The sequence below is a fragment of the Sinocyclocheilus grahami genome, unplaced genomic scaffold, assembly GCF_001515645.1.
Source record: "Sinocyclocheilus grahami isolate Dianchi unplaced genomic scaffold, SAMN03320097.WGS_v1.1 scaffold73.1, whole genome shotgun sequence".
Classification (NCBI taxonomy): domain Eukaryota; kingdom Metazoa; phylum Chordata; class Actinopteri; order Cypriniformes; family Cyprinidae; genus Sinocyclocheilus; species Sinocyclocheilus grahami.
Window position 1 is genome coordinate 1,226,175 of NW_015505252.1, and position 13,891 is coordinate 1,240,065.

Here is a 13,891-nt window from a genome sequence, read left to right on the forward strand (position 1 = left end):
ACCCTGTACTTCAGTCCCTCACAGCCTCGTTTTCATTCCCGTCGGAAATTAAATATGGCGCTTCCCTGACTATTATGTAGGCCTATTTTGAGAAGATTTTAAAAAGACAAGTGAAAAGTCGCCTCCCTCTACATGCCAAAAACACATGTTCACACGCACACACACAATTATCACTTTGTTTGTGAAGGTCATCGCATGTGATGTCCTTCTTCGACACCTTTCAGTCGCTTGGCCATTTTGGCCAGAACTGTTTTCATCAATAACAGCACTGCCAAGCTAATGTCTTACACACACACACACACACACACACACTGACACTCAGAAGTCTCCTGAAGTTCCACACTCTCCAGATGGCAATAACACTTTAGCTGTCGCTGTCAGAGACTAATTAATCTTCCTGGTGTGATCCATCTTCCTGCAGACTCTTCCTCCATCCTCTCTATCACTCCATCTCTCGCCCGGCCTGGACAGCCTGTCACCAGAGCAGGCCTCCACACACACCGGCCCCCGTTCTTTGAGAGCACCTCAAAATCTCCATTTCCTCCTGAGAGACTTCATGATGCCAAAAATCAGTAGCATCCAGACAGTTTTGCTAGTTTAAGTTTGTTGTTTGGTTGTTACTCACTATTACCCGTTGTCCTCTTTTCCTATTTGCTGCTTGACAATTACAAAAACACTTAACCTAAAAATTTGCCATTGCAACCAAAACGTCTGATAAAAATAAATAGATACAAAATAAACATTACAATAAACCAGTGCTATTTTAGTATCACTGATGCACTACTATAGTTTTTGTTAATATTTTAAATTAGATTTTATTTCTATATTTAATTTTCGTTTTTATATTTTTTATATCATATATTATTTTTTATTTGACTTTTTATGGTTTAAGTTTTAGTTAATAGACAACAATAAAATGTAATTATTGTCAAACGGATAAACAAACAAACAAACCAGTATTATTTTAACATTACTTACATAGTATTCAAGTTTTTGTTAGTAGTTTTAATTACATTTTATTTTTATATTTTATTTATTTTATTTTTTTTTTCATTTTAATGTTAATTAAAGGGGTCATATGATGCGATTTCTATTTTTACTTTCTCTCTGGAGTGTTACAAGCTCTTGCTGCATAAAGAAGATCTGTAAAGTTGCAAAGACTAAAGTCTCAAATCCAAAGAGATATTCTTTATAAAAGTTAAGAGTCAGCCACGCCTACCTAAAACGGCTCGTTCGAACACGCCCCCACATATCTAGGCGTGATGATATTTCTGTGAGGCTGTGGCCTGCGTTTAAAAACTGAAACGTGGAATTATGCAGAACGGCCACCTCCCTTCCTTCTGCTCTACGGCCCCGTCCCAAACATAAACAACATCAGGCCCTGCGTTCAGCCACCTCCGCACCTGCTCACGACAACATCACTCGTCCGTCTGTGGATCTGAATGACAGCCAGATGAACTATCAGCAGGGTTGCCAGATTTGTGGAACAAAACTAGCCCAATGGCCAATCAAATGTAACTTGATGAGTGACCATATCCCAAATATCAAAACTCACAATATGATTTTCCCATATGTAAATTTCATATTTTACAGTCATTGTTATGTAAATTGAAAACCATTATATGGTAGTGATTATGGTCTTGTTGAGGAGAGGTGGATACTTCACCAGACTTAAAACAGGACAAACTCAGTAAGAAAATGCCCAAAGCACCCTAGCAACCACCTAGAAACAGCATAGCAACACTCTAACAACCACTCAGATTACCTTAGAAACGGCCTAGTAGCAATGCCCTGGAATCCACCCCTCCTAGCATCATTCTAAAAACACAACAAACACTGTAGCAACACGGCAACGCCCTGGGAACCACCCAGAGCTCCCTAGCAACTCCCTAGAAACCACATAGCAATGTGATAAAATAATTGGAACACCTTAGCAACTGCATAGCAACGCACTGGAAGCCACCGAGAACTCCCTAGCAACTCCCTAGAAACCACATGGCAACGTGCTAAAAACATTCTGAACACCTTAGCAACTGCATAGCAACACCCAGAACACCTCAATAAGTCCACAAAGCAATATAATAAAAGCACTCCATCCCACAGAGCTCCCTAGCAACTCCCTAGAAACCACATAGCAATGTGATAAAATAATTTGTATAGCTTAGCAACTGCATAGCAACACCCTGGAAACTACCCAGAACACCCTAGCAATTCCCTAGAACACCATAACAACGTGCTAAAAGCACTCTGAACTCCTTAGCAACTGCATAAATACACTCTGGAAGCCATCTTGAACACCCAAGCAACTCCCTAGAAACCGCAAGGCAACGTGCTAAAACACTCCAAACACTTTAGCAACTGCATGGCAACGCCCTGAAAACCACCCAGAATACCCAAGTAACTCCCTACAATGACACAAAAACACTCAGAAAACCTTAGCAATTGCTTAGTAATGCCCTGGAAGCCACCCAGAGTTCCCTAGTAACGCCCTACGAAACAATGTGATAAAAACACAATGAACAACTTAGTAACTGCATAGCAATACCCAGAATGAAACAAACACAACGACCACCTTAGTAACTGCATAACAATACCCAGAAGACCCTAGTAACTCCCTAGAAACCACTTAGCAATATGATAAAAGCACTCTGAAAACCTTAGCGTCTGCATAGCAACACCCTGGAAACCACCCAGAGCACCCTAGGAACTCATTAGAAACAACATGCCAACGTGCTAAAACACTCTGAACACCTTAGCAACTGCATAGCAATACCCATAAGACCCTAGTAACTCCCTAGAAACCACATAGCAATGTGCTATAACATTCAGAACACATTAGCATCTGCATAGCAACGCCCCGGAAACCTCCCACAATATTCTAGCATTACAAGGGCAAGTTTCACACAGGCAAACACCACTCACATTTGTTTTTAAAAATAAATGTAAAAATGCAGTTGAGTTTTTCAGCAGCACACATCAGCATGTTTCTGTCCGGCTCCAGACAGAGAGACGACTGACATGCGGTTTTGAGCTTAAACGGCTGAACATTTAAACATAATTGAAGACTAGTAGGTGTTACAAACACACAAATCCTCACTCAGTGCGTGTTTGGCTCTTTAGCCAGCAGGTGGGGACAGAAAGCCGGCCAGACGATCGCCGTGTGTGTGTGTGTGTGTGTGTGTGTGTGTGTGTGTGTGTGTGTGTGTGTGTGTGTGTGTGCGTGTCTGTGTCTGCGATGTGTGAGTGTGTGTGATTGAGAGTGTGTGTGTGTGTGTGAGTGAGTGTGTGTGTGTGTGATTGAGAGTGTGTGTGTGTGAGTGAGAGTGTGTGTGTGTGTGTGTGTGTGTGTGTGTGTGTGTGTGAGCGGTTGTGTGTGTGTGTGTGTGTGTGTGTGTGAGCGGTTCTCAGTCCATTTCTTACTGCTGTCCAACATATGCCATCAGTCCACACTAGCAGAGACCCTTATAATTACAATAATACGCTATAATTGTTTTTAATTGTGTTTAGACTTTAATGCAACTCTAGACTATAGGCCCTACTGCATAGGCTAGGCTGCTATTCTTTTTTAAGTGAAACAACATTCAATATGCAACAAAAAGATTCCAAACAGTAACAAGCTGCATTGTTGTCACATGACCTCATTATTTTCCGTGATTAATTTGAGTTGCATGCATTGTCAATAGTTTTACATATTTTACAACTCATGGCTCTCTAATCACAGACTGGAAGTCATTAAGTTTCCGTCATTACACTGGAAATGAACGGAAAAGTGCATTGCATTGTGGGATACAGTGTGATCTGTTGTATACTGCACATTTTAAGCATTCTAAAAAAAGTGCATGCATAAAAGCATGCTGCAGAAATAGTAAAGTAGCATGCTGAACGTAGTTTAGAATCACTCCACTTTAAAAATGTGTATTTTTTTCTCGGAATAGCCTATGCATGCGTGTCGTGTTGCCCCCTGTGGGTGGTCGGCGGTACTGCGTCGGGCCCCCTGCTGCGGCCGCTGGCGGCGTCGGGCTCTGGGTGAGTGTGTGAGCACCCGTTGAGTAGGTGGGTGAGCTGGAAGAGTGTGGGAGAGGTGGTAAGGGGGCAGATGGGCCGAAGAGAGAAGTTCATGGAGGATGTAGAAGGTGTCAGGTACAGGAGAAGGAGGGTGAGAGAGAGACAGACAGACACAGAGAGACACAGCTCCTTATTACACACTTTCCCATCTAGTTCAATTCACAGATTCAGTCATGTAGGTGCAGAAAAATAAGTTTTTACTAAACACACTCTTAAAAATACAGGCTGCGATTAAACCCAAAGGGGTTTTGGAGTCTGATGTTACAAGAGAACATAGTTTAACTTTTTGTTCTTTAGGAAACCATGTGTGTTTATGTGTATATAGGCCTATTTTTTCAGATTTTAATATTAATAATATTTCATAAGACAAAACACTGATCTGAAGAATTGATATAACACCAAGAACTAAACTTTATTAGAACTTTTATTAGCTTCCAACGAACAGATTGCAAAAACTATAAACAAATAATTAAATAAATGCAATCTATATAGCAAATTATTATTCTACAGCCAATCTTAATTGTTTTATCCTCCTGTTTAAAATTAATAAAGAACCTATAAAACAACAAAAACTATTAATCTTTAAAGAACAATTAAAAAAATATGGTTCTGGATAATAAGCCTATTTATTTACTTGTTTCATTCTTTCTTTGTAATATTACTATTCATAAACAAACACTTATAAACATGCAGATCTTTGTTAATCTCCAAAAACATGAAAAAAAAGGTCTTGATAAGAAGGCTATCTTTATTTATATATTATTTTTCCTGATTTTTAATATTACTAATATTTCATAAACCAAAATACTGATCTGAAGAAGTCTATACATCAAAATATGATTCTTGATAAGAATCTTTATTTTGTTTTCTGATGTTATTGTTTAGATGAATATTCCATAAACAAAAACACTGATCTGAAGAACCTACAAAACAGACATTATCCTTATAAAAAAAAAAAAAAAATATATATATATATAACATATAAATGTAAAAACGATATATTTTTTAAATCACAAGCAGTCCTTAAACACATTAGGGACAGAGTGAGCTGGTGTTCAGCACGTGTCACAGATGTTAAATGAACTCTGCTTCTGGATAATTTCTTCTTTAATGAGCATTCCTGAGAGACTGATGCTCGTTTGAATGTCGCTCTCGGTTGGACAGTCACATTTTATTGCTGTTTTCTATTACAGTTCCTGTCTGGACACCTTGTTAAGCACAGATTGGCACATTTTCTGTGTGTGTGTGTGTGTGTGTGTGTGTGTGAGAGAGATCCTTCAGCAGACAGTCTTTAAACCTCCACGTCTCTGCTGCTCTCAGCCAGAGGATCATGTCATCAACTTTATATGTTAAAATGACCAGATTTCCACAAACTGTCCCACTGTTTCAGCGACCCACATGTCTATTTGTTAAACACATTTACTAATTTTCTTACTCTTTTGTATTGTGAAAGCAGAAACAATCTGGTGCTTCATCTTTTAAGTTAGCTGCCAGACGGCAAAAAAGAATGACTGGCTAAAACATGTCAAATTTCTTTTGTGTTTTGCGTTAACAGATTCTCATAAACAATAATTTGACAATTTTCAGTATAACTTAAAGCAGTGGTGTTCCTAAAAAGAAGTGAGGGCACCTGACAGAAACTCAACACAAATGAGACACAAATACTGTATTCAGACACTTGCTGATTCCTTAGATATGAGTTAAAAAATTACCTGTCATTATTTAACACAATTAACACAAATGCACCATTTCATTTGATTATTTTTCATCAAAATTATGAAAACATTTCTGTCCTCAGACCAATGCTTTCTATATTAAAAATAAGATTAAAATAAATATGTAAAAGCAATATTTCTACTATGTCCTGACAGAAGGAAGAATTTATTTAAAGGGGTCATATGATGCTTTTTTAAAGATCATTATTTGGTGTATTTGGTGTAACGGAATATGTTGACATGCTTTAATGTTCAAAAAACACATTATTTTTCAAATACTGTACATTATTGTTTAAGTATTATAGCAAATACTTAAACTAATAACAAAACAGTAGCTGATTCAGAAGCGCCAGATTGTCATAGCAAAGTCAGAATTACCTCCTCTCCTAGGTTCACGAAACGGTCGTCCATAAAATGCATTGCTGTTCTGTTGTAAGTCATCTTAAAGATTCCTAAATGCATCTACTTCCGGAAGGCCAAATAAAGTGCTTTTGCTTTCGCCTAGAAACACACAGCGTCTCCCTGACATGCTGCTTCAACACTAACTGCGGTTACTGAAACCACGCCTTCTTTCTTTGCGTGCACATTTGGGCGGCATTATGCAAATATTTCCACATAGTGAGGTAGATATGTGGGGGCGTGTTAGAACGAGCCGTTTTAGGGGGGCGTGGCAGAGTCTTAACTTTGATAAAGAATATCTCTTTGGTTTTGAGACTTTAGTCTTTGCAACTTCAGGGATCTTATCTATGCACAATCAGCTTGTAACACCCCAAAGAGAAAGGAAAACTTGAAATCGCATCATATGACCCCTTTAAAATACATTATATTGTATATATATACAGATTTTTAAATTTTTTTGAAAGAAGTCTCTTCTGCTCACCAAGGCTGCATTTATTTGATCCTGTAAAAACAGTAATATTGTGAAATATTATTACAATTCAAAATAGCTGTTTTTATGTAAATATTTAAAAGAAAAAAAGTAATTGATTGCTGTGCTCAAAACTGAATTTTCAGCATCATTACTCCAGTCTTCAGTGTCACATGATCCTTCAGAAATCATTCTAATATGCTGATTTATTATCAATGTTGGAAACAGTTGTGCTGCCCAATATTTTTGTGGAAACTTTGATGAATAGAAAGTTCAAAAGAATAGCATTTATTTGAAATAGAAATCTTTTGTAACATTATAAATGTCTTTAATGTCAATTTAATGCATCCTTCATATTCATTTCTTTTAAATTAAATCTTACTGACCCCAAACTTTTGAAAGGTAGATAAAGAAACACTTATGAAATGTCAGTATTCATTCAGTCTCCATCATCAGATTATCACTAGTGTGAATTTAATTTTTCATAAATATAGGTGAATTTGCTACAGTGTTTCGTATCTGACCTTATAAACATTGACCTATATTGAGTGCTAAGAAAAACACATTCTACAAGTAAACGAAATAAGCAGAACCGACTTCATACCGCACTAAAAATCAGATTCAAACACATTAAGACTTGTGATGCCAGTGAAGAGAAAAGATCCTGATACAGACGCTTGATCTACTGCACTGACATTCATTCATTTTTTATTTATTATGTAAGACATATTTTTGAGGGCTATTGTGAACAAATGCATGTAAACTCTTTTTTTTGTTGTTCTTTAGCAGGCACCTTTTTACTAAAGCAATTTACAGGAAAGTGGCAAGAATTAGAGCAGGTTTATAAGAATCAAACGTCAAACCCCATAATCACACCCTGGTGATTAATTATGATGCTATTGGAGTTTATAAAAGGTGGCGACAGATGAATTAAATCAGAAGAGCAGCCAAACCCATCAAAAACCCGTCGGTTAAGGTTAAAGAGCTAGAATAATCTGCATTTATCAGTGTAATCTGCACACCCATCTTAGACGTTGATCAACGGTGTTTTGATTTCAGTCGTGAGTTGCTTCAGTGGGTGTAGGTTTCAAACCATGAATTTTAAATCAACCAGGTTTTTGCATATGAACAAGACTAGTTATCAACCCACCGGATCGATATCAGGCCGAAGGCGGCAGGGGAAGGAAAACAAACCAAAAAATGGAACGCACGATGAGGGTCGAAGCAGAATGCGTCCCAGTTAAGACTGTTGGAGAACAAACAGTCACCCCACACCCTGCGCTCGTGTCTTAAAAACATGCCCTGTTGTGTCAGAGGGGCGTAAAGTGAAATCAAGTCTCACTGGATACACTGGCTCTCGCCAAAACCGAACCCACATAAAGACTAACGGCTTTACCAGCCTAATGTTTAATTAGACCAAACCCCTGCCCTCCTTTCCTGCCCCGAACAGACTGGAATCCTGCTCATAATCACCCCCAGCGTCAGGCCGGGACAAAAACCGCATGGTGTGACTGCAACCTCGCTTTCTGTGGGGGTTTTTCTGGGCAGAGCCCAAGCTTTTGTGAATGCATTTCAGCAGCATCCGGCGTTCCTTCATCATCGTGTCTGGGTTTGGAGGACGTGAACATCGTCCAAACTATTTACACTAATTGCATATTTACTGTTGGTAAATCACAGTGGATTTCTGAGGGAGGGAGATCATTTAGCACTCCAAAAATATACTGAGCGCAGCAGGTGGAGTGACTTACAGGTTTTGAAACTTCTTTTTACATCTGCAGTGGTCTTGGACTGTTAAGTCACACCTAGAACTGTCAGTGAATCTCTCTAAAACATGCCTTGGATTCACGCTTTACACCAAAATCTAAAGAAAATATAGTAAAGTATATTTTATGGATTAAATAGAACGGGTGTCATTCATGAAACTAAAGATAAAAAAAAAAAAGCGGTTAAAAATTTTTCATAAATCCACTTGAATTGCTGCATTCAGTTCAATGTGATGTAAGAATGGTTTTACAATAACATTTGAGCAGACTGTGTACTTATAATTCTCAATGATGATGCATTGTTTTAAACCTTATTACTGTATAGAAAGAAATACTGTATTACAAAGATTAAAATAAATGAAAATACATTAAAGGCATTTAAAAATATATATTGTGATCTACAAAATGCTGGATAACTAACTAAATAGTAATTAAAACTTAATTGTTCTAAATATGTCAAATATATGTACATTTTTTGCAGATTTTGTACTCATTCTCAAGGGTGATGCTTATTAATGTAATAAAACAAATAATTTGTACCTTATAGAAAAGAAAGACTGTACATGAAAGTACATTAAAGGCAGTGTAAATGATCTGTGAAAGATTGGATAAGTAAATAAATAGTAAATAAATAGTTCAAAATATGTAAAATATATGCAAAATTCATCATTTTAATGTGGGGGTGAAATATGAAATATTATGTAGTTCATAACATTAACCATGAACATTTGTTTTACTTTTTTTTGCATCTAATGCAAGGACATACAGTTTTACAATTACATTTTAGATTTTGTACTCATTCTCAATGTTGATCCCCGTTAATGTAATACAGTAAATAGTTTACCTCATTATGGATGGATAAATAAATAAATGCAAATGAGGTAGAAAGAATATGATTCTGTTCATTTTAACAGACAAACATTTTAAGTGTCAGCAAACTCCATTGTAGATTCAAAGTATTTTGTCATAATTAAACATAAAACGGGGCGTCACACATGTGTTGGATGTTGTTGGGGCATAAAGGGTGTCTTCACATCACTGAACACCTGAAGGGTTCTACGGATTTAAATAAAACCCCCAGACCCTAAACCACAGCCTGCCTCTGTGTGTGTGTGTGAGTGTTTATGGTCGGTCTATTGATCAAAGAGGGTTTCGAGTGTGTTTGAACTTGACTTTGTGGGCAGACACTCTTTTTGGGGAAGTGATCTGTTCAAAATATGTAAAATATATGCAAAATTCATCATTTTAATGTGGGGGTGAAATATGAAATATTATGTAGTTCATAACATTAACCATGAACATTTGTTTTACTTTTTTTTGCATCTAATGCAAGGACATACAGTTTTACAATTACATTTTAGATTTTGTACTCATTCTCAATGTTGATCCCCGTTAATGTAATACAGTAAATAGTTTACCTCATTATGGATGGATAAATAAATAAATGCAAATGAGGTAGAAAGAATACGATTCTGTTCATTTTAACAGACAAACATTTTAAGTGTCAGCAAACTCCATTGTAGATTCAAAGTATTTTGTCATAATTAAACATAAAACGGGGCGTCACACATGTGTTGGATGTTGTTGGGGCATAAAGGGTGTCTTCACATCACTGAACACCTGAAGGGTTCTACGGATTTAAATAAAACCCCCAGACCCTAAACCACAGCCTGCCTCTGTGTGTGTGTATGTCTATTGAACAAAGAGGGTTTGGAGTGTGTTTGAACTTGACTTTGTGGGCAGACACTCTTTTTAGGGAAGCGTTGAGGGTGGGTGCTGTGTTTGTTTGAGTGTTTGGGTGGAGGGGCCGTGTGTGTGTGTCAGCAGGCAGATGCTGAGGCCTGCAGTGTGGTGTGCCATGAGAAGGTGTGTGTGTGTGTGTGTGTTACCTGTAGTCTCTTAATGAGTGTGTCTACAGGCTCTGGCATGGATGTGTGTATGCGGGGGTGAGTGGGTGGGTTTTTTGGGAAAAGGTATCAAAAAAAAAAAAAGACCACGATGCAATGAGTCAGTTTTGTTGGGTTGTGTTCATTTGTACGGCTCAATGTTCATGCCCCACAAGCAAGTGGGCGTGAGGACGAATTATGTTGGCCAATGGAAACACTAAAACTTCTGTTTGTTAAAAAAGATTGAAACCATTTCAACACCTTGCCCTGTAACTCAACACAGCTCTCCAACCTGGAAATCAAGATATTGTGGTCAACCATATCAAATGCAGAGCTTAAGTCTAAAAGCACCAAAGCCACAGCATTCCCTTTATCTGTTTCTAGTAAAATATAATTTACAACTTTTAAAAGTGCAGTTTCCGTGCTGTGTTGAGACTTAAAACCTGATTGTAGACTCTACAGCTGAACAAATAACATGTAGGACTAGACTACACTCATAAACCAGTGAACATATATGCTTATATGTCAGTGTGTGTGTGTGTGTTACGTAGCTATAACTTAGTAAGTATTTCTATGCAGAAAGGATGTACATATACAGTATATGACTGTTTTTAACAGTAGTAATAATCAGAAATGTTTCTTGAGCAGCAAATCCGCATCAGCATTTTTTAAGCAGGAATTTAAATACTGGCAAAGAGGGCGCAGCTCTAATAGAAGCTGGTAATTTGTTCCATTGACTAGGACCAGCAACAGCGAAGGCTCGATCACCTCTGCAGAGGAATCTCGATCTAGGAGCAGAGAGGAGACCAAGATAACTGGATCTTAGGGACCTATTTGGTTTATGAATAGAGATTGCCTCAGAAAGATATGATGGGGCTTGATTATGCAGAGATTTAAAAACAAAAGTTAAAATTTTAATCATTAATTAATAACCTCCGTCTGCCTTGCAGCAGCATTTTGGACCATCTGTAAATGCATTATAGAGGACTGACTTATACCATAGTATAGTGAATTACAGTAATCTAAACGATATAGAACAAACAAGTGAATAATCTGTTCAAACTGTTTTACAGAGAGTAAAGATTTGATTTTCGATAAACGAAAACTTGATTTGACCACTGCACTCATTTGTTTCTCAAAACCCAGGTTGTAATAAAAAAGAACACCAAGATTTTTAGCGCAGGGTGTAAAGTAAGAAGAGAGATGAGCAAAATGAAGGGCTCAGTCTTCATATGACTTTAAACCAAACAAAATGATTTCGGTTTTGTTCTCGTTTAACACTAAAAGATTCTGCTTTAATCATATTGTTAATTCGTTTAGACAATCCAACAGAGGTCCTAAGAATTCTTTACTTTTATGCTGCAAGGGAAAATACAGTATCATCCGCGTATAGGTGGAAGGACACTCCATATTTCTCAAAGATAGTACCCATCGGTAGCATAAATATAGAAAATAAAACTGGGGCAAGAATTGAGCCCTGTGGCACCCCACAAGTAAGTGGGCATGAGGACGAATTATGTTGGCCAATGGAAACACTAAAACTTCTGTTTGTTAAAAAAGATTGAAACCATTTCAACACCTTGCCCTGTAACTCAACACAGCTCTCCAACCTGGAAATCAAGATACACAACTTTTAAAAGTGTAGTTTCCGTGCTGTGTTGAGACTTAAAACCTGATTGGAATTTTTCAAAAATATTATTTGACATCAAATGGGTCTGCAGCTGGGTCAACACAATTTTCTCAAGAATCTTAGAAAGAAATAACAAGTTTGATATAGGTCTAAAATTATTAAAATTCGAAGAATCAAGATTGGGCCTCTTTAATAATGGAGTTACTGTTTTTAGGCAGTCAGGAACAGCCCCAGTAATTAGACTAGTATTAAAAATAGTTAAAAGATCATGTCCAACAGTATTGAAAATCTGTTTTAGAAATCTAGATGGAATGATATCTTGAGAAAGTGAAGTTGATCTTAGACGTTCAACAATGCCTTTACAGGATTCAGGCTGAAAATCGCTCCACAGCATCAGACCGCTTGATCTCTCAGGTTGAACAGAGTTCCCCAAGGGCAGGTTAGATCTTAATCTATTACTCTACAGTATTATTAATCTATTAATCTACTTTTCATTTAAAAAATGTGTTTAAATCTGTGGCAGAAATGGATTTCCATAGAAAGCAGTTATTTTAAACTCTAATATGCCTATTATTACACAATATTACTGTTTTTGCTGTATGTTTGGTCAAATAAATGTCAAATCAATGATCAAATATATATATGAAAAAGTGTTGGCCTGAATTCTTATTTTTTTGCATGTTTGTCACACTTTAATGTTTCAGATCATCAAACAAATTTATAACTCATCAGGACCAAACACTTGCTGCTTTGACATTTCACCTTGTATTTTCATTCTATCCATGGGTTAAATTAAACTGGAATAATCCAGAACTCAAGAGAATTTAAAAAATATATATTGGCAGTTAATTTGGCAATTCAACTAAATTCTATTCAACTCAATTCAATAGCATACTCTACATAAGGTTTCAAAGCAGCTTCACAAAAAAGCAATGTTTCAGTGTTATACTCAGGCAATCCACTTTCCATCTTGTGAACGATCCAGTTTTTGTTTGCTCTAATATACTAAACACAATCCATTTAGAACATGCTCAAAAACTGTTTTCATGAACTCACCCTCATGTCATTTGCGTCCGTAAAACACAAAAGGAGAATTTTTTCAATGCTCTGCAAGCTTCGCCATGCAGTGACAGTGAATGATAACTAGGGATTTTAGACTGAAAAATGACATAAAAGCACAACATCAGGCGGACAAAAAGCCTTATGTCATTAGACTAATTAAGTTTTTCTATATGTGAGTATGTATATATTGTATATGAATATTCACTGCAAATATTATGTCCTGGTGTGAACAAGCACACACAGTTATGAGCAAACATATGGATCCTATATCATAATCACGCTTACAAAATGTACACACCCACGTCATACACCCTTCAAAACATCTACCATGGTAACTGTAGTTTCCCACAAAATACCATTTTTAAAGGAATTTTTTGCAGTGAATGGGTGCCATCAGAATGAGGGTCCAAATAGCTGATAAAAACATCACAATAATCCACAAGTAATCCACACCACTCCAGTCCATCAGTTAATGTTTTGTGAAGCAAAAAAGCTGCATGTTTGTAAGAAACAAATCCATCATTAAGACCATTTAACTTCAATCTGTCACTTCTGTCTAAAATGCGAGTCCATAATCTACAATAATGCTTCCTCCAGTGGAAAAGTCCATCCCTTGTTCTCCTCTCACATCAAAATACACCCACACATTTTTTGGAACTGTTTTGGCTTGTAAATTATGTTTGATTTGTGCATATTTCTCTCCGGATTTAGACCAGATGACTTTTTGACTGAAGAAAACAATAAAATGGAATAAAAGACTTGTATTTTAGCTGAAAACAACAGTTTGAAGTTAAAAACATCATAATTATGGATTTGTTTCTTACAAACACACATCTTTTGGCTTCACAAGATGTTAACTGATGGACTGGAGTGGTGTGGATTAACTGAAAAAAAGAAATGAA

The 13,891-nt window shown here is 36.9% G+C and overlaps 1 long non-coding RNA gene across 1 annotated transcript; it reads left to right on the forward strand.

Moving 5' to 3' along the window:
* Positions 1–6: 6 nt before the first annotated feature.
* Positions 7–13,161, forward strand: LOC107585657 (uncharacterized). Its single transcript, XR_001609269.1, has 3 exons — positions 7–76; positions 3,618–3,624; positions 13,151–13,161. It is a non-coding gene; the product is annotated as an uncharacterized lncRNA (long non-coding RNA).
* Positions 13,162–13,891: the final 730 nt, after the last annotated feature.